A 23,244-nucleotide genomic window follows, 5' to 3' on the forward strand; every position below is an offset into this window, starting at 1 on the left:
CTGTTGTTGCAGTACCTCTTTTATAAAGCAAAAATCCAATTAAAACCAAGTTGTATTGGGTTTTAAATCATGTTCAAACTCCTCAGCCCATGCCCGTCGTCCGATCACCATCAAATGGCCCAAAAATCACTCAAAACAGTCCTAAATCAAATTGGCTTGTTTCCTGACTATCCGATTAATCTTCAGATCAAATAAAAGCCGTCGGATCATGCAAAACCCAACCCAAACTTCTTCTTTCAATCGGTAGCTACTCCTGACTGTCTGATCAAGCCCAGGATCACTTTCAGACCGTTGGATTGTGTATTGGAGTAGGCCACCACCGCTTGACATGGTAAAGAGTGTTTTCAACCATCCGATTGGGTGTTCAGATCGCTGCCAACCATTTGATGGCACAAAAATGCAGCCTTAGCCCATGCACCACAACAAAGACCAGTGGGCACTATTCTGGTGCATCACATGTGAGCTCGGTGTTGCATAGTCCATGCACTGTGCGTGAGTCGTGCATCCTATTCTATGAGCCGCACCCTAGCTTCTATGGACTGCAGTGGACCGAATGGCTTTGGACTTGGTTTTGGGCTGATTTTTTTAGCTCTTTTTGAGTTTGATTTATTCCTAATTTAACTCATATTAATCTGCAAATCAGGCTCTTCGCATTGGCGATCATCTTTCTTGTAAAACACAAGCAAAAGCATCAATTCTTAAAGAATAAAGATCAATTAGTATATATTTTGATACTTTTATTGGGATATTTATTATACTTATTAGTTCAACATCCTTACCATGCCACATCTCATACTGCATGATAGGAAAAACTTAGAGGGATCTCTTATTCATTAAGTAAAGCTTATTTCTAAAGAAAATAAGAAAAAATTAGTGAAGTTTATCACGAATCAGACTATATCGAATAGAGTCCAATTCCTCCTCACTGACACCCCATCATATTGAGGTGCATCAAGAAGAATCCATTGTGAGACTATGCTATTTTCTTAAGATAGGTTAGAAACTCTCACTAAGGTATACATTTCTTCGATCTCATCGAAGAACTTTAAAAAATTTTTAATTTATTTCTTTACTTCATATCTAAATTCTTTAAATTTTTCGAGATTTCAGATTTGTGTCTCACACATATACCCATACTATGAACAATCACTAATTTAAGTAATGAAGTAAAGAGAATCATCCCATGCCTAGCTCATCAAATGGGCTGCATACATCAGAATGTATCAGAATAAGTATATTAGTGGTCTTTACCTCCTATCCTATAATGGGTGGTTTGGCCATCTTTCCTTGAAGGCAGAATCCATAAATTAGAAACGACTCAAGAGTCGATGAGCTTAGGAACTCATGCTTTTTCAATTTATTTATTTTGTTCTATCCAATATGATCAAATCTTACATACCACATATACCGAGTTTATCTTATCACTGGATTTCTTAGATCCTACGGCATTCATTATCTGCTTAAATATCAATATCGAGCAGATCCAACATACCTTCTGAAGGTATGTCTTTTATCCTTTTTCTCTAGGTTCTCCAAGTATACAAGAACCCTTCTCCTTAAACTCTTTTAAGTCCCATCAGTAGTCACTAACTCAATTAAAGTGCAATCAATTTTATTCATATAGTAGTTTACTATAAACTTTCATATGAATTGGTAAGGGATTGCATAATCAAATCCATTCACAATTCCTTGTGCTTGGACATACTGAGTTTCTCAAGCTCATCCAAGTCCTTAATCATTGTCAAATAATAATTATGAACTGATTATCCTTTGATCAATGTCAGATAGTTTAGTGGCATAGGGATATCTTGATTAGCTCAACTTCTCAAAACTTAAAATATTTTAGGTTCTTGAGCTAGTGTTTATAACTTGATCGGTTAGTCAATTGGTTCTAAGTTTGTGAGGATTGAAAGCCGATTTTTAATTCTATTAAAGAGTAGAGATTCTAGTTAAATATTTGTACTTGATTTTAAATTTATTTTAGAGATTTTTAAAATAAATATGCTCCCACTATTTTCTCAAATCTCTCACACTACTCAAGGAGAGAGATGGAAACCCTTCACGACTAGGGTTTCTAGTAGGTACTACGGTCCCATCAATTAGCATACCACTTCACCTAATAGTTATTGGCAATATGTCAATCGATAAGTGGATAACTCTTGTTCAATACTTCTCAAAGCATATTACAGTAAACTTCGGTCTCTAAATCTTAAAGTCTCACCTGATAGTTATTGGCCTTATTCCTTAGTTAAGTCAGATCCACCTCTCACCAGTAAGTGTCAAGCCTTCATTGGGTCTCTCATCTGATAGTTATTGGGCCCAACCCTATCTTTATCCTAAAGTATCTAATACTATAGAGTGGTTGTATCTTTGTTGATGCAATTGAACCATTGTGACCAGTCAAGAATAATCAACACCCGAAAAGGCCCAAACATCTACAATGGTAGAAGATTGTTCAACTTAATATCTAATTTAGAAGATTTATTTTAGGTCTCTTTAATTTTAATTATTTATTTACATCCGATGTAAATCCATAATTAACATGGATATACTAGTGAGATCCTAACTTGGTTTACCAAAATTGAATCAAGGCGTAATTGCAACATGTGTGGTGAACTCAAATCTAGGCACCCAATGAGAAACTTAATCAATTAAATTGGCCAGATAACTTCAAGATTGGTGGGAGGCTCTCTGTGTATAAGCAACGATCCTAATGAAGTAACCACCATTCTATCCCTTGCCTTAGACACCAATCGATCAACAGTTCAAATTGGTTCAGCCCAATTGGTTTATGTCACCATGGATTGCAAATTGCTAACCAAATTATTGTGCATTCATGATACAGTCCTACTCCAAGGGTTTGCAGTGATTCAAGGTGATCACTATAAGTATCCATGAAGGACACACACATGACTATCATATAGTCTTTATGATTATCTCATAATCCTTATGATTATCATATAATCCATTATATTCATTCTTAAATTTTTTATGGTATTTAATCAATCTTTTTTCATCCTAGGACAACCTTACAACATAATGACCTTCATTATCTAGGACAACCATACATCAGGATGAACTTAGATTGACTCAACTAATTTTATCTTATGTTCAATCAAATTATCCTAATTTGAATGTATCTAAACTATTATTGATCACATCAAGATAAGTCTCTATCTATGAACATCATCTCATGTATGACCATATAATAAAGACAAATTCAGATATATTAAAATTCACATCACATGTAAATTAGATTCAGAATCAAAGATGCATGAGCATTAAGATAAAATTTAGATCTAAAAACTCTGAATAAGCAAGATATCATATGACTTTCAATAATCATTAATTTCAGATTAACAATCATAAGAAATTAAATTTTTAGATCTAAAAATAATTTTTAGATCTCGAAAACAATCGCATGAACATAAAGCAATCTGAATTTTAGATTGGAAAATAATTTTCAGTTCTTGGGATCCATCACATGAATTTTAGCTATTCAGATTTTAGATCTGAAAATAAATTTTCAGATTATAAATTTCATCTCCTCGATCATGAACATTCTTAATTTTTGATCTAAAAATCAAATTTTTATATATGAAATTATCTTCATGATCAATCAAAATTCAGATTTTCATATTTGAAAATAATTTTTAGATCAAAAATCTAGATCCTAACCTTGCATTAATGAGATGGCTCTGATACCATTGCTGGATGTCGATATCACATGATGACATGTATGCATGCAGAAATTTCAAAAATTTAATCTAACAAAGATCATAGTAGAATAAAAATTTTAGATTTAAATTCTCAACGTCGTTTTAGGACAACCATTCAGTATAACTTTTAACTGTTATGCCATGGCAATCTTATATCAGCATGATGTGTCTTAAATTATACCGCAAGCACACGGTCTACAATGTAGTACGTTCGATGAGTACGGATCGATCTCACAAAAAATTAATTTTTTAAGTTTTGTTAAAATACTTGCTTAGATGAGTTTTAAAGAAAAAAAGAGGAGAAATTGTTTATTTACTAACTATTATAGTAACAAAATAATTAAATACAGAAATAAATAATCTAAAAGATCTAGGACTTTGGAATCTACTAGACCAATGATTTGTAAAGCCTTCCTATGGTTTCTTTTATAATGTCTCTTGATTAAAGTAAGCATGAACAAGTATGAATGATGAAGAAATTTACCTCAACTATGATCCATTAAGCATTTCGCTTTCATCCTAATTAAAAAAAAAAAATTTCAACCACTTCTCTTGTGTTACCCAAGTATGGACTATGAAGGGGCTCTAACCCAACTATAATCCATCAAAGCTTTTCATAAGAAAGATGAAGAAAGGAGTTTAAAACACTTATGTGCCTCCTACCCATTATCCTTCTTGCACTAAATCAAATATGAACTATGAAGAGATTCTAACGCAATTATAGCCCATGAAATCTCTTAGCAAGAAGGATGAAGGAGAAAAAACTCTAAAAATTAAAAGCTCAAAAAGAATTTCAGAGAATAGGGCTTCTAATCATAGTCTAGCTTCATCGCCAACCCTAGGGGAGTTGCTTAGCTAGACATAATTTAATTTGAAGCTCTAAAGTTAATTAAAAAAATATAAAATAATAATTTTTATAATTATAAAAATTTAACATGTAGGAATTTAAAGGATGGCAAAAATTAAATAAAAAAATAAATACAAAGAAACAAAACTATCCTAGTGCTGAAATTAAAAAAATGCATAAATTAAATTGAAGAGAAAGAAACTAATTTATTACTAGAGTAAAATTTCTGATACAAATATTTTTAACCCCTAAGCTATTAATAGGGCTTGGAGTTGGAACAAAAATTAAAATAAAAAAAATAAAAAATAAAAGAAGAAAGGAAGAACTTAAACTTGGACTCCTCTCACAATCTTCCTCTACAGAACCTTCTGATTCTCGCACCTCTCTCTGACTCTCTTTTTCGTGTATTGGAATGATGGAAGAAAGTGGAAATAAGGCTAAAGAATCTAAAAGGTAGGTATTTCTGCCTATCATGTGGGTCCCTTTGAGAGGTATAGTATGGAGAGAGATATTTTCAAGATAGAAGTATCGACTTTATTTATAAGTGTAGGAGGTAAGAGGTTTTTGTATGTTTTAGATGTGAGACTAATGACAGGATGCATCCTAAGAAAATGAATAGATGAGATGAAATGATAAGGAGCCCTGAATGGCTTGATGAAGAGGATGGAATGGTATATTTTTTTCTACAATGATTTCATTTTTCCCGGTGCGCTCCCTTCTTTTGCTGTTTGCATTGGCTTCCACGTGGCTCTCAAAGCCTTTTTAAGAAAAATAAATCAAGTCCAAGCCGTGTGACTTCCGTTTTATTCCGCTGCCTATTTTGTTTTGATTTCTTCCCACCTTTTTCCTTTTGCTCCCGCTGGCTTCTTCCCATTCCAGCCTTGCTGACGTCTTGTTTGCATTTTAAATTCTTCCCACTTTGCCTTACTCCACGGAGCCCATGTAGCCCATGTTGGTTTGCTTTTCACGTCCTCTTGCTGCCACATGGTTTTCATTTGAATTCCTTCCTCTGCTGCCGCCTTGTGCACCTGCTTCCCAGGCTTGCTTCAAGTTGCTGATGCATTGTGCACCGTGATATGTTCTATACACCACGTCATGGATCAACAGTTTACTTAGTTTTGTGCCCAGCCATGGACCCACTGCATTTGGCTTGGCTTGAAACTTGGACTCGAACTCAATCTTTGAATTGTATTTTTTACAAATAATGGATTCAGGCTTTCCAACCAATGATATCTAAAAATTAATAAAAAAAGCATCAAATTCAAATAAAATAAATTAATTAACATAAGAATTGATATTTTTAATATAAATTTAGCATATCTATCACACTCCCCAACTTAAATTTTGCTCGTTCTTGAGTAAAGAGAGGATTTAAAGTTAGATATCTTTTAGCTTTAAGTTTTATCGAGCAATTTCCTTCAAAGGGCCATTGATATTCAGTAGAGTGAGAGTAAGGTATGTCACTAGGGTATTAATATTTAACCAATTTGAGAATTAAGTGAAGAGCATCAAACCTTTTCGGAACTTGTTCTAAATTACTCCTATTTTTATCTCCAATCATTTACCTTTACATGGGTGAGTATGCTATTACTTCTATCCTTTATTTAATAGAAAACTATCTTTACATTGCCCACTTTTTGATGCAAGGCAACACTTACTCAGACGAAGGGGCCCGGTTACTCAGTGGGAGATCAATGTTTAGATTTTTTTTTTTAATATTGTATTGCTATTGAGTGTCTAATCCATTAAGCTTTTTGTCTGACCCATTTAGTGAGTTTTTAGTCAATGACTCTCAAATCATATGATTTTAGGGCACTAGGTATAAAATATGAAGGAACCATATCTAGAGTTTCAGGGTTAGATCTTGAAACTTTTTCAAGATCAGACAGCGGAAGACTAAAATAAATCAAAATTTATCTTATAAAATCAGAAAATTCCTAGATCTAAGATCTTATTACATGATTATTACATGGCATTAAATCAGAAATTAAAATATAAAGAGCAAGAACTACATCTTGATCATATCAACATATTTCTATACTACATCTAATGTATGTAAAATATAATAGATCAAATATATTACCTCGCAAGTTAGACGTTCTAACTTTGCTGATCTGGGCTTGAGGATGATGTTGCGAGCCGCATATACGTTCGGCCTTAAGAAGTCATTCACACGAGCCCACGAATCACAATTAGAAGTCTTGGTCCAAGAAATCAGCACAGTATGCTAGTACTGTGCTGATCCTTCTTCGATGGTCGATCAGATGCCTCCTTCTTGATTTGGACTCTTCCAAAGATGAAAAGTAGGAGAAGGAGCTTTAGATGTGAGACACTCTCAGAAAACTCACAGATGGAGGAAGGGAAGAGGTGAACTCAGCAATCCTAGAAGAAGACCCTCTTCTTCTTCTCTTTGCTCTAACCCAAATACTTAGTTTTGTGTCTATTATATCTCCACGCCCCAACACCATTTCTCCCTGATTTTTACATGCCCAAAAGGTCTCTCAATGTTCTATAATCCAAAAAAATTTTAAGAAGAAATTCATCTTAAATAATGAGATATGAAGAATCCTTGTTTAGGTCAAATACCTAGTCAAGAAAAATCCAAACAGGGCAAGACAAGGGGTGCCCAACTCTTGGGTGCCCCCTCCTTCTTTTTCTGCCATGGACCACCAGCAAAGGGCGCACAATATGTTCCATAAAATCTACAAAAATCTTTAAAAAAATCTGGGTAAAATCAATGCCATAAGGAAAGAGTTTTGGTTTCCTAAAATTCTATCTCATAGAATTTGAAATCCAAACTAATTCTTACTTTGACTTGGTCCACAACCACATTCCATGTAAGAGAGAAAGAGTGGAAAGCTTTGGGCATGCATGAAGGCCTGGGAGAGAAGATTTTGTCGCACAAAATAAGAGAGAGTGGGCATGGGGGGCTAAGGTGGCGCAAGGTGGAATCCTAGTCTTACTAGGATTCAATCTATGACTTGTTCAAATTTGATTTCTCAAACCAAATCAAAGCAAAACCAAATCAACCCAATTAAAATAGGTCTTAACCCAATTAAGAATCTAATTTAATCAGATTAAATTAGATTTAAATCTGATTTAATTTTTTAATCAAATTAGAAATTAGGTTGACCCAAGTCCTAATTGAACTAGGACTAGTTTTTCCTTGCACTTGACTTATCCAATAAACCAATTGGACTTGATCCAATCAAGCCCAAATCAAACCTAATTAAATTATATTCAATTAGACTTAATCTCAGCATATTGGCTTAATCAAATTAAGTCAATTAGCAATTGAATTGCTAATCGATCCTCCTGTAACACTTGCACCAGGTTAAATATCAATCGTATTGATCGTTTAACCCTAGAATGATTCTTAATCGTTGATCAACCATCCGATCGGATCGTGAACTCTAATGTGTGTGACCTCATAGGTCCGAACCTAAGCCGGTAGAATAGAAATAAATTTTTATACCAATCGAAGTGACCATCTAGTAATGGTAGCCGATGGTCGGATAGGTCGAATGTGTAGAACAACATCCTTAGAACCCACACGGATATAGTTTCCATATAATTCATCCCCTTGACCAAAATACTTATAGGACACCTCAGAGTTTAACTGTTAACTCTAATCAGGTTATCCACATTGTATTTCAAAATATCAAATCCATCTGATGAATTATCCTGGCCAAAATTTTGCTAAATTGAAATACAGCGACTCATTCTTCTCCAACTCTTGGAGTGGTCAATCCCATCTCGATCACACTCTGATTTTGCAAGTATTTGACTGTGTCCAGAAGCCTTCTGTCACTGAATTAAAAATTTAGTTAGTCCAGTACCAAAGCATAGTGAGTTGCTTGCAAGTCACTGAGGCGATCTCAGATCTAAGGGACACTTATACCTATATCCCATCAGAGATATTTTCGACAGCAGAATACTCTGGAGTTGGTCACGTTCAATGACAATGTATCCTTACATCCACCTGTATACCATACCAGTGTCTCCACACTCTTTGGTTAAGAGGACAACCAACCCATATGGCCTACAGCGATCTATGCTCGATAGAAGCTGTCATCCTTATTAACAACCTATCATTTGGTCGTGAACAGTTTTAAGGACTAATCGATAAATCCTCTCTTTATCGAACCTAAATAGTCCTAAGGACTTCATCACAACAACAGAGTTTATTAGAAGATGAAAACTTATGATGAAAATATCAAAAAATATATTTTATTTATTAATAAATTAATTAAAATATAAGGTTGCTCAACCGTCAACAGACTGACGATTGATTTTTGGGACATATTTTCAAACAACTCCCACTTGTCCTAAAGCCACTCAGCACAGTATCTAATATCCATCTTCGACTTGTGGTTGTTGAACTCCTTTATCGCCAGGGCTTTAATGAAGGGGTCAGTCAGATTCTCTTTTCTGTCGATCTTCTGAAGATCGACGTCATCTCGATCCACAATCTCTCAGACCAGGTGGAAGTAGTGCAAAATATGCTTCGTCCGCTGGTGTGCTTTGGATTCCTTCACCTGAGCAATGGCACCAGTGCTGTCGCAGTAGAGCAGGACCGGACCATCGAGGAAGGGTGCTACTCTGAGTTCGATGATGAATTTTTTCAGCCACACAGCTTCCTTCATGGCATCCGATGTTGCGATGTACTCCGCCTCACAAACAGAGTCTACCACAGTATGCTGCTTGAAATCCTTCTAGCAGATGGCTCCACGATTCAAAGTAAAGATATAATCCGACACGCTTCTGTTGTCATCATGGTCAGATTGAAAGCTGGAGTCTGTGAACCCCATAAGTTTCAGATCTGACTCGCCATAAACCAACCATTAGTCTTTAGTATTTCTCAAATACTTAAGGATGGCTTTAACTACTTTCTAGTGATTTTCTCCAGGATCAGATTGGTATCTACTCACTACTCTTAGTGAGTATGCCACATCTGACCTTGTACATATCATGGCATACATGATAGATCCCACGGTCGAAGCATATGAGACTCTACTCATACGCTCTCTCTCTTCAGGAGTTGTCGGACAATCCTTCTTAGAGAGAAATTCCATGGCCTATTGGTAGATAGCCCTTCTTAGAATTCTCCATGCAAACCTCTTCAGCACAGTGTCTATGTATGTGGACTGAGATAACCTAAGCATCCTTTTAGATCTATCCCTATAGATCTTCATCCCTAGGATGTAGGATGCTTCACCCAAGTCCTTCATGGAGAACTGTAATGACAACCAAACTTTTATTCCCTGTAGTGCGGGGATGTCATTCTCGATTCAGAGAATGTCATCTACGTACCAGATAAGGAATACCACAACTGGATCATTTGCCCATTTATAGATGCAGGACTCTTCTCTATTGTTAACGAAGCCATATGTTTTGATCATCTTATCAAAATGCATGTTCCAACTCTGAGAAGCTTGCTTCAATCCATAAATGGATGTCTGAAGCTTGCACACCTTGGACTCATCTGTGGATGTAAACTCCTCAGGTTGTATCACATACACCTCTTCGATCAGCTCTCCATTCAGGAATGCTGTCTTTACATCCATCTGCCAGATCTCATAATTCAGATGGACAGCTATTGTAAGCATTATCCTAATAGATTTGAGCATTGCCACAGGGGAGAACGTCTCGTTATAGTCAATACTATAATATTGACGATACCCCTTGACAACCAGACGGGCTTTATAAGTCTCCACTTTCCATCTGCTTTCCTCTTCCTTTTGAAGACCCATTTACACCCAATGGATTTAACCCCTTCAGGTGGGTCAACCAATATCCATACATCGTTGACCTTCATGGATTTCATTTTGGATTTCATGGCTTCAAGTCATTTCTCAGAATCAGATCTTTGCATTACATCCATATAGGTGATCGAATCCTCATCATTCTCATCGAGTTCGATGGGATCACCGTTCTGGATCAAGAAATCGTAGTATCTGTCCGACTGATGTGGTACTCTATCGGATCATCTTAATGGTGTAGGTACATTGGGCTCCGGATCTGATCTAATCAAATCTAACTCAGGTTCAGCTATTGGTGTCGGTCCTTCTACCTGTTGAACTTCATCAAGTTCAACCTTAGAGGCAACGGTTCCTTCACTAAAGAACTCCTTTTCTAAAAAGGTTGCCTTAAGGCTGATGAACATGTTTTGTTCATCAGCATGGTAGAAAAAATATCCTTTGATCTCTTTGGGGTACCCTATGAATGTGCATTTGTCAGACCTAGGTCCAAGTTTATCTGTAACTAACCATTTGACATAGGCCGGGCACCCCAGATCGTAAGGTGTGAAAGTGCTGGCTTACACCCTGTCCATATCTCATATGGAGTCTTAATTATAGACTTATTTAAAATCTTATTTAACAGATAACAGGCCGATTCGAGTGCATATCCCCAGAAGAATATCGACAAACTGGCAAAATCCATCATGGATCGGACCATGTCTAACAGAGTCTGATTTCTCCTTTCAGACACACCATTATGCTATGGTGTTCCTGGAGGAGTCTATTGGGAGAGAATTCCATTCTCTCCTAGATATATAAGAAATTCATCAGAAAAGTATTTCCCTCCTCGGTCAGACCGAAGAGTTTTAATACTCTTCCCAGTTTATTTTTCTACTTCACTTCAGAATCGTTTGAACATTTCAAATGAATCCAACTTATATTTCATCAAATAAACATATCCATATCTGGATAGATCATCTGTGAAAGTGATGAAGTAGAAATATCTACCTCTAGCACTTATGCTCATGGGCCCACACACATCAGTATGTACTAGGCCCAAGAGCTCAATAGCTCTCACATCTTTTCTAATAAAAGGTGATTTGGTCATTTTACCAAGAAGATAGGACTCACAGGTTGAAAGTGATTCACAATCACTGACTTCGAAGATTCCCTCTTGAGTCAACCTGTTTATCTTATTTTTGTTTATATGACCTAGCCTATTAGTGCCATAAGTAGATATCTGATACACTATCTAATCTAGGATGCTTGCCATTAGAATAGACTACGTTAACAGATTGTGATAACATATACACACCATTGTTCAAATGTCTACAAAAAATAGTAACACCATTCATAATGATATTACAAACTTGTTTCTTTATTAAAATTTCATAATCATTTTTCACCAGAAGGCCTACAAAACTAATATTTAAAAAGAAACTGGGACAGAAATGACAATCATTAAGAACAATGGTATAGGACTCAAATACAAATTTCAAGATTCCTAATGCTAGAACTGAAACTAGTCTTCCATCTCCAACGTTCAGTAACCTCTCGTCTTGCTTGAATCTCCTACTGACCTGCAACCCCTGCAACGAATTGCAAATATGGTAAGAGCTATCGGTATCTAATATCCAATCAATTATATCACAAATAGAGAAATTGCAAGGAGTTATCATATAAATTCCTTGCCCAGTAATAGCTTGCTTCTTTCTCTGCCTGTTTGGGTCCAGGGAGGCAATGTACTGAGGATAGTTCCTCTTCCAGTGCCTCCGCTTCTTGCAAAAGAAGCATTCAGTTTGATTCTTATCAGGCTTGATCTTTCTAGTCTGGCCCTGCACTGATGTCCCAGCCTGAACTTGCACCTTCTTCACTTTTTTCTTCTTATTCTTTTTTCTTTTCTTAAATGATTGAGAATCAGAAGATGAACCTCCCACTAAGTTCACCGACTCCTTGTGGAGTTGGTGATCCTTCTCAAAGTTCTAAAGCAACCCCAATAACCCGTGGTAGTTTACTTTAGGCTTTGTCATTCTATAATGAGTGAGGAATGGAAGATAAGACTTGGGTAGCGAGTTCAGTATTACATCTTTCCCAAGCTGCTCATGCAAGGAAAAGCCAAGCTTACTCAAACGCTCCATCAGCTCGATCATGTACAATACATGATCAGTGACAGAGGCACCATCCTGCATTTTGGCATTGAAGATGGCACAACTAGTCTTGTGCCTCTTCACGTCATCGGATGTGCCAAAGGCATCCTCCAACACTTGAAGCATGTCCTTTGGCTGAGCCGTCTCCAATCTGTGACTGAACTCGTTGCTCATGGCAGCCAGCATGATGCAGCGCACCGTGGTCCAATCACTGAGCAACTTCTAGTAAGTGTCTTTGACTGTTCCATGTGTATTGACAGCTGGCTCTTCAGGTGCAGGATCTGTTATCACATATAGGATCCGTTCATTCTTCAGGACTATCTTCAACTTTCGGTACCAGCTACTGAAGTTGGATCCCACCAAATTATCATTGTCCAATAATGATCGGAGCGATAGAGAAGTGGTCATATCTGCACAAAGAAAAATCATAACCTAATTAGTAATTGATTCATTAAACCTAAATATTTAAACTTTAATCAAAAAATTTCTCCCACTATTTTATTTGAATTGGTAGCTTCTACCTCTAATTCAAGGAATTACCCTAGTCTTTAGTGGGTACTAGAATCCATTTAGACTGCACACAAGCCCAACTTTGGTTGGCCAACCCATGTACATTTAAGGATAGGTTCATAACTAATTATTTCTCTAAATAATTTTTAGTAATTTTAATTTTACCCCATCCCTAATCAGTAGGCTTTGGCCTCCACTGAAAAGGTCTAATTAGGTCCAACCATTAACATGACCATACTTGGCCCATCTAGCCAATGAATGATTAGGCCCAACTTTGGTTGGCTAACCTAACCACCATTTAGAAAGATGCAGTCAAGAAATCATATTATGAATGACAATTCCATCAACCGATAAGCACCAGGCCTTTGGGCCTCTAATGATTATCCAACTGATGGACCCATTATCATCCACTTAATGGGAGGCTATGATCTAGTTATCACCATAACTATTTTATTTTAAGGATCTAATAATTTTAGAAGATTTAATTAATTTATAGGAGGAGGTCAGATGAACCAGCTTATCATGATCCTCCCACTGGCTTCACCAAGTCAGCTTAAGGGAGATCATTAAAAGGGCTGGTCTAGGAGCACCTAAATCAGTCACACTAATTTACCTAGCTGACATGGGTCAGCTCGAATAGTCAAGTGATCCGATCAAAATATAATTTCACCAAGAGGCCAGGTAAGTTTGATCAATGGGAGGGTCTGCCAAAGCTTGCCTTAGACACCATCAGAAATGGTCAGGTAAGCGGGCTGCCAATTAAAAACCACCGGTCTAGTTTACCTTAGACACCAACTGGTTTAATTAGTTTCGATTAGATTAACCTAACAGTTCGTGCTAGATCACTTAGCCAAGAATCAAGTCTATTTGGTTTTCGTTAAAGACATGGACTTGACCAACTACAACTATTGTAATTGATCTAGAGAATCCTTGATCTAATCTAAGACAACAATTGATTAGATTTAGTCAATTCTCTAATTAAGTCCATCTTTAATCTAACCTTAGGTCTAACCCAATTAATGGACCTAATTCTCACTAACCCATTAACCCAATGTGTTATGATTTGTGTCTTAGGTTCTTCAATTCACAATCCTAAAATCTAATCAAACAACTTCTTAATTCTCAATTAAATTTTGGACTGAGGGTTGGGGTTCAGCTTTTCAAAAATAATTTTTATATTTGTAAAATATTTTTATAACATGATTCTACCAATCAAGTTGCATGTTTGATTCATAATCAAAATACAAGTGAAATAAGCATGAAACTACTTTAGATCTAATTTAAACAGGTTCTTGTAATTGAAATAATTTTAACTTTAAACTGTACAAATTTTTCAAACAAATATATGATGGTCGAGCCGGCTCTTCATTAAAGTGGAGCTGGCTCGATGATGTTTCACCCGAGCATCAATTTCGTCTGCCTGAGAGAGCCGGCTCGAAATATCCCCGAGCTGGCTCGATTAATCCCCGAGCTGGCCCAGCTGGTTTCAGCAGAACTGTCAATGGTTCCTTGCATGAAAATTATTAATAAAGAGATTTTATTTTAGATTTAAATATCTTTTAAATCTAATAAATTATAAATTTAATCTAGATCACATCTAATAAATTTATGATTAAATATAGATCTACACGAACTAGGACAACCTTTGCACTGTAAGGGGTAAACCTTACAGCAGGACAACCTACAGTTCGTGATTGATCTAAAAATTTTTATTTTAGATTTAACAATCAGATTATAAATTAGATCTAATCTAAGAAATAATCTAAGCATGTATAAATAATCATGTAATAAATAATCTAGGCTCTGATATCAATTGAAGGAACCATATCTAGGATTTCAGGGTTAGATCTTGAAACTTTTTCAAGATCAGACAACGGAAGACTAAAATAAATTAAAATTTATCTTATAAAATTAGAGAATTTCTAGATCTAAAATTTTATTACATGACATTAAATCAAAAATTAAAATATAAAGAGCAAAAACTACATGTTGATCATATCAACATGTTTCTATACTACATCTAATGTATGTAAAATATAATAGATCAAATCTACTACCTTGCAAGTTAGACATTCTAACTTTACTGATTCAGATTTGAGGATGATGTTGCAAGCTGCACATGCATCTGACCTCTAGGAGTCATCTACATGAGCCCACGAATCACGATCAGAAGTTCCGATCTAGGAAATCAGCACAGTATGTTAGTACTGTGCTGATCCTTCTTCGATGGTCGATCAGATACCTTCTTCTTCTTAATTTGGACTCTTCCAAATATGAGAAGTAGGAGGAGTTTTAGATGTGAGACACTCTCATAAAACTCACAGATGGAGGAAGGGAAGAGGTGAACTCAGCAACCCTAGAAGAAGACTCTCTTCTTCTTCTCTTTGCTCTAACCCAGATACTTAGTTTTGTGTCTATTATATCTCCATACCCTGACACCCTTTCTCCCTAATTTTCATACACCCAAAAGGTCTCTCAATGCTCTATAATTTATAAAAATTTTAAGAAAAAAATTATCTTAAATAATGAGATATGAAGAATCCCTGTCTAGGTCAAATACCTAGTTAAGAAAAATCCAAACAGGGCAAGACAAGGGGTACCCAACTCTTGGGTGCCCCCTTCTTCTTTTTTTGCCATGGACCATCAGTAAAGAGCACACAATATGTGCCATAAAACTCACAAAAATTTTAAAAAAAATCTGGATAAAATCAGTGCCATAAGGAAAGAGTTTTGGTTTCCTAAAGTTCTATCTCATAGAATTTGAAATCCAAACTAATTCCTACTTTGACTTGGTCCACAACCACATTCTATGTAAGAAAAAAAGAGTGAAAAGCTTTGGACATGTGTGAAGGCCTGGGAGAGAAGATTTTATTACACAAAATAAGAGAGAGTGGGCGTGGGGGGCTAAGGTGGTGCAAGGTGGAATCCTAGTCTTACTAGGATTCAATCTATGACCTGTTCAAATTTGGTTTCTCAAACCAAATCAAATCAAAACCAAATCAATACAATTAAAATAGATCTTAACCTAACTAAAAATCTAATTTAATCATATTAAATTAGATTTAAATCTGATTTAATTTTTTAATCAAATTAAAAATTAGGTTGATCCAAGTCCTAATTGAACTAGGACTAGTTTTTTCTTGCACTTGGCTTATCCAATAAATCAATTGGACTTGATCCAATCAAGTTCAAACCAAATCTAATTAAATCATATTCAATTATACTTAATCTTAGCACATTGGCTTAATCAAATTAAGTCAATTAATAATCGAATTGCTAATCGATCTTCCTGCAACACTTGCACTAAGTTAAATGTCAATCATATTGATCGTTTCACCCTAGAACGATTCTTAATCGTTGATCAACCATCCGATCAGATCATGAACTCTAATGTATGTGATCTCATAAGTTCGAACCTAAGTCGATAATATAGAAATAAATTTTTGTATCAATCGAAGTGACCATTTAGCAATGGTATCCGACGACCGAATAGGTCGAATGTGTAGAACATCATCCTTAGAACCCATGCAGATATAGTTTCCATATAATTCATCTCCTTGACCAAAATGCTCATAGGACACCTCAGAGTTCAACTGTCAACTCTGATCAGGTTGTCCACATTGTATTTCAGAATATCAAATTCATTTGATGAATTACTCTGACCAAGGTTTTGCTAAATTGAAATACAACGACTCATTCTTCTCCAACTCTTGGAGTGGTCAATCCCATCTCGATCACACTCTAATTTCATAAGTACTTGACTGTGCCCAAAAACCTTCCATCACTGAATTAGAAATTCAGTTAGTCCAGTACCAAAGCACAGTGAGTTGCTTGCAAGTCGCTGAGGTGATCTCAGGTCTAAGGGACACTTATACCTATATCCCATCAGAGATATTCTCGACAGCAGAATGCTCTGGAGTTGATCACATTCAATGATGATGTACCCTTACATCTCACCTATATGCCATACCAGTGTCTCCATACTCTTTGGTTAAGAGGACAACCAACCCATATAGCCTACAGCGACCTATGCTCGATAGAAGTTGTCATCCTTATTAACAGCCTATCTTTGGTCATGAACAGCTTTAAGGACTAATCGATAAATCCTCTCTTTATTGAGCCTAAATAGTCCTAAGGACTTCCTCACAACAACGGAGTTCATTAAAAGATGAGAACTTATGATGAAAATGCCAAAAAATATATTTTATTTATTAACAAACCAATTACAATACAAGGTTGCTCAACCGTCAACAGGCTGACGATTGATTTTTGAGACATATTTTTCAATAAATACCCTTTCAGCTTACTTGCTTGAATCAAGTAGGCTATGAGTCAAGACTAGCCTTACAACGAGCTTCTTTGCCCTTCTCACTTTTCGACTCGAACTTCAATGCTTGCTTAGACAAAAAGGTTAGTTACTCAGTGAGAAGTACTTGAAAATTATTTTATTTTTGTATATATTATATATATATATGAAGAAATATATAATTATTCTACACTAGTCCATAAGAAGTAAATTCTTCTTTAATGAAAGTAGAAGAAATTTAGAAGTGCTCATGAAAAAAATATTTATATTCTAGACTTAACTCTTTATTGGATTTTCTTAATACTTGATCCCTTGATATCCCACAAACTATCTGATCTATGCACAATTTACTAAAAAAAATTTGCTTAATTCAGCTTGATTCTTTAAGTATAATCAGGTGCCTAAACGCTAAATACTAACTTACTTGAGGATTTAATTTTTTTTTAATTTAATTATTCTTCTCTCCAACTTAATTTTCATTGTCCCCAATGAAAGAAAATAATCATAATAAAGCCAAAACAAAGAAAAATACCACTTGAGTTTGTTGTGTGCATTCATTGTCGGATGAGAGGTTCTTCATTATTGGGCATGGTGTGCTCTTGACTCCAGCTAGCGTGAACGTGGTGCTCCCCCCCAACTTGGCTAATTATCTTTCTTAGGGATTCCTACAAAATGAATAGAAACTAAAAAAATTACATAAGCTGGGTTGCTTCCCATGAGCACTAAGTTTAAGATTTCAGCCAGACTTTTATTTCCTAAGAGATTAGGTTGCCTCCCAACCAGCATTAAGTTTAACATCTTCAATCAGACATTGAAAAAATACTTATCCTATTTCAATCCAAATCTTAACATGGGTCTGTAATTTCCTACGTGATTCGGGCTCTTCCTCAAAGTATTTCCTACTTAAGACCATTATGTGACTCATTCTCTTGATAGCTAACAACTCTTCCTCTATAATTAGATCTAGGTATAACTTAAGTACTAGTTGGGGTTCTAAGGGATCTAGATCTATGTACTCGATGTGCTGAGAGAGTATTTTTGGATCTCCTATTGTTGCCTCTTCCTTTTTAGGCAAAGGTTCAACCAGTATCATAAGGAATTCAATTAATAATTTTGATCTTGACTGAGTATAATGATCACTAGGTATAGATATCATAAGGAATTCAATTAATAATTTTATGATTATCAGCTTTGAGTATCTCCTCTAGTTCCTCAGACCTGAATATTCTCAATTGATCAAACTGGTCTTTAAGTTCTAGACTATTCAGGCCTATAAGGTCAACCTTGAGTTGGCTTGGTAATTTATCCTTTTCTAGTTTATTGACCGCTATAGCTGATTGGCCTAATTGTTTTAATAAACAGTCAGTGGTTTGCATGAAATTATTGAGAGTATTTTTAATGTCTGAGGTTGATTGTGCCAAAACTTCTAAACTCTTTTCTAATGTGTTGACTCCTTTCTCAGGATCTAAATCTAGTTGATTATTTCGTGCTTGATTGGGCTTTAGGTAGGGTTGATAAAAAATATGGGCTCCTAATATTGCATCTTATGACCATGTAAAATTAGGATGATTTCTCCACCTTGGGTTATAGGTTGTTGCATAAGGTTCATTCATGTATCTTTCATTGAATGTACTTTCCTATGTGAATCTATTTTGGGTTGGACTCATCAAGTAATGACACTCCTCCATAACATGATTTGGTGCATCACATCCAGTGCACATGGGTGCTAGCACTTGTTTAAATTGGATATATCTTTCGAATTCTAAGGCTTCAATTTTACTGATCAAAGTTGCAATTCTAGTGCCTTCAAACTCTCTTGTATAAATATATGCATCTTCAATTTCAGTGAATGTAAGATGTATGTTAATTGTTTGAGTGCCAATTGTAAAATTATTAGCTGAGGATCTAATTTTAGACAGTTGGATAGAGCTAATCGGATAACATAAGTCCTACAGGATTTTAAGTTGTCTAATAGAATCCATTTCTTTTTCAGTAACCTTATAGGCTTGTAGGCTTTAAATTGTATCTGACAATCATCATTTTATCCTAGTAAATTTTTTTTAAAAAAAATTAATTTTTTTTATTTTTTTATATATGTGAGAGAAAAAGAGAAGAAGAAGAAGAAGAGAGAAGAGCTCTAAAGATGAGAATCCTACGGAGTCCTAGACCTATAGATGATAGATGAGAGTGTTTTAGTTAGATTTAACTTGTAAAAGCAAGCAAGTTATCAAACATATTAAAATTCTACTTTGGATTATCCTAATTCTAGATAGCTCCTAGCTGTCAAGATTATCTTCGAGCTCTCCAAGTCAGAAGTTAACTAACCAATTGGTCAAATAAGTGCAAAGTCGGTGGGGGTCCCTCTATTGCTGTTCTAGATACCAATTAAATTGACCAGGTAAGCGAACAGAATCAATTAAGTAATCATCTTCCTTCGAAATCTTATCTCAGAACCACTTGCCTAGACACCAGCTAACTGATCAAGCCTAACCTAGTCCAATTCTTAAGATCCCTTATCCTAATGAGCTCAGATGTCTTTAGGGTTGACATCTAACTAATTTTTATTTAAGGCTTAGGTCAATATAATATAAAAGATGATGGTTTTTAGGCTGAGAAAGGATAATCAAATCTTCATCTAATCTTGTTTAATTGGATTAAGTGCTCTTAAAATATTTTATGAATATGCAATGTAAACAGAGCAGGATGTCCAAGCACAAGTAAAAAATTTTTAAATTTTAATTTGTTTCTTTATATTAGTTTAGTATTATGATGTGTTAGTGTCCTTTTTTTGTATTTAGAAAAATAGAAAAAAGAAAACTAAAAGCACGAAAAGCAAAAATTTAGATGCAAATTAAAATACGCTAAATTCTCTAACAATGGTGCCAAAAACTTGATGTGTCTTAAATTATACCACAAATGCACGATGTGCAATGTAGTATGTTTGGTGAGTATGGATCGATCTCATGAAAAATTAGATTTTTAAGTTGTATTCAAATACTTGCTCAGGCGAGCTTTAAAGAAAAAAGAGAAAAGATTATTTGTTTACTAACTATTACAGCAGTAAAATAATTAAATATAAAAATAAATAATCTAAAAGACTTAACATTTTTGAATCTGCTAGATCAATGATTTGGAAAGCTTTTCTATGGTTTCTCTTATGATGTCTCTTGATTAAGGTATGCATGAATAAGTATGAACCATGAAGAGATTTAACTCAACTATGATCTATCAAGCTTTCGCTTTCATTCTAATTAAGAAACTTTTTCTTGCAACCACTTCTCTTGTGTTACCCATGTATGGACTATAAAGAAGCTCTAACCCAAATATAATCCATCAAAGTTTTTCATAAGAAAGATGAAGAAAGGAGTTTAAAATACTTATGAGCCTTCTACCCATTACCCTTCTTACACCGAATCAAGGATGAAGTATGAAGAAATTCTAATCCAACTATAGCCCATCAAGTCTCTTGGCAAGAAGGATGAAGGAGGAAAAACTCTAAAAATTAAAAGTCCAAAAAAAAATTCAGAGAATAGGGCTTCTAATTATGGTCTAGCTTCATCGCAAACCCTAAAGAGTTGCTTAACTAGACATAATTTAATTTGAACCTCTAAAGTTAATTAAAAAAATATAAAATAATAATTATTCTAATTGTAAAAAATTAACATGCAAAAATTTAAAGAATTACAAGAATTAAATAAAAGAAAAATAAATGTAAGAAAATTAAACTATCCTAGTGCTGAAATTAAAGAAATGCATAAATTAAATTAAAGTGAAAGAAATTAATTTATTGCTGGAATAAAAATTTTGATACAAATATTTTTAATCCCTAAGCTAGCTAGAACAAAAATTAAAATAAAAAAATAAAAATAGAAAAAGAAAGGAAGAATCTAAACTAGGACTCCTTTCAATCTTTTTCTGTAAAGTCTTCTGATTCTTGCACCTCCCTCTAGCTGACTCTTCTTCTCGTACGTAAAAAATTTAAAAGATAGGTATTCTCGCCTGTCACGTGGGCTCCTACAAAAAGTATGGTATGGAGAAAGATATTTTTAGGATAGAAGTATCGGGCTTTATTTATAGGTATAGGAGGTAGGAGGTTTTTGTATGTTTTAGATGTGGGACTAATGACAGGATGCATCCTAAAAAAATGGATGGATGAGATGACATGATAAGAAGGCCTGGATGGCTTGATGAAGAGGATGGAATTGTATATTTTTTTCTAAAATAATTTCCTTTTTCCTCGTGTGCTCCCTTCTTTCTTTCTCTGTTTGCATTGGCTTCCACGCGCCTCTGGTAGCCTTTCTAAGAAAAAAAAATCACGTCCCACGCCGTATGACTTCCGTTTTATTCCACTGCCCGTTTTGTTTTGATTTCTTCCTACCTTTTTCGTTTTGCTCCCGCTGGCTTCTTCCCATTCCAGCCTTGCTGACGCCTGGTTTGCATTTTAAATTCTTCCCACTTTTCCTTACTCCATGTAGCCCAGGTAGCCCACATGGGTTTGCTTTTCACGTCCTTTTGCCGCCACATGGTTTTCGTTTGAATTCCTTTCTCATGCTGCCGCCTTGTGCACCCGCTTCCCAATGCTTGCTCATGTCACCACATGCTGCTGCCGTATTTGAATTCCTTGCTCCTCCTGGCTTGCTCCAAGTTGCTGATGCATTGTGCACCGTGATATGTTCTGTACACCACATCGTGGATCAACAGTTCACTTGGTCTTGTGCCCAGCCATGGACCCACTGCATTTGGCAAGACCCAAAACTTAGACTCGGGCTTGGTCTTCAAGTTACATTTTTTGCAAATAATGGATTCAGACTTTCCAACCAATGATATCTGAAAATTGACAAAAGAAACATCAAATTCAAATAAAATAAATTAATTAATATAAAAATTGATACTTTTAATATAAATTTAGCATATCTATCACAGAATGATTTTAAAATTCAGATCAATAATTAGATCTACTCTAACTAGCATGCATATAGAGCTCACATCTCAAATAAAACATCAGACATCAACATTAAATACAAGATAAAAGATTTAAAGAGAATCTGAATTTTATACCTTTGCATGAGTAAATTTTTACCGCGATCTGATGATCCATAAATATCTTCGAGGTCCCGTTGTAGCCGCATAAGTGTTCGGCTTCTACGGATATCCATCGAGACTAATCTGATCAGGAAGTCTCGATCTCACCAGAGTGCTAGCTCCCTTAAAGAGATAGCTCCTTGGATTGTTGAATCGATTTGATCTTTTGATTCTCTTCTCAAAAAAATCAAATAGAATCTGTAGGAGGATAATGAAATTAGATCATATTTATTTTTTTTTTACTTTTCTCTTCTCAAGAGAAAAATCAAGATCTATAAAAGAAGATAAGAGATCTAATCTCTTTCTTCTTCTTTCTTATCCAACCCTTAGACTAGATCTAGGAAAGGTCGAAGAGAACCATCATCTCATGGATCAAAAATAAATTAGATCAAATCAGATTTTAATCATGTCCAACTCTTAGACATTTTTGGGAGAGAAAAAGAGGGAGACATATCCAACTCTTAGATAAGGGAGAGAGAGGAGATTACCTTCAACAACGAACTATTGGTTGTAAGAAAGATAGGATGAGGAGAGATGGCGTCCCACACCAAATCCATATTGAAAAACCTCCCAACACCCACCATCCTTTTCTCCACACTTTCTCCACCTCGGCGCATTCAAAACTCTTGATCTTATCTCATGAGAGGAGCCCACAACTTATGCCTATTTAAACTAAGAGATAGTTAGGGTTTAGGATAAGTTGAGATAGAGTGGAACTCTATCTCTTAAGGTTGCCACCCACTCCCTTATTTTTCTCAATGCCTAAGTTCCACGCCCTCCTTAATTTTAACGTGAAAATATTATGGGGTTTCCCATGTTTCATAGGTGGGGCATTGGGGCTCATGTGGACACTCTTTTGGATGCGGTAAAAGTTGGTTGAAAACCAAATCAA

This window comes from Elaeis guineensis, chromosome 1 (genome assembly GCF_000442705.2).
Source record: "Elaeis guineensis isolate ETL-2024a chromosome 1, EG11, whole genome shotgun sequence".
NCBI lineage: Eukaryota > Viridiplantae > Streptophyta > Magnoliopsida > Arecales > Arecaceae > Elaeis > Elaeis guineensis.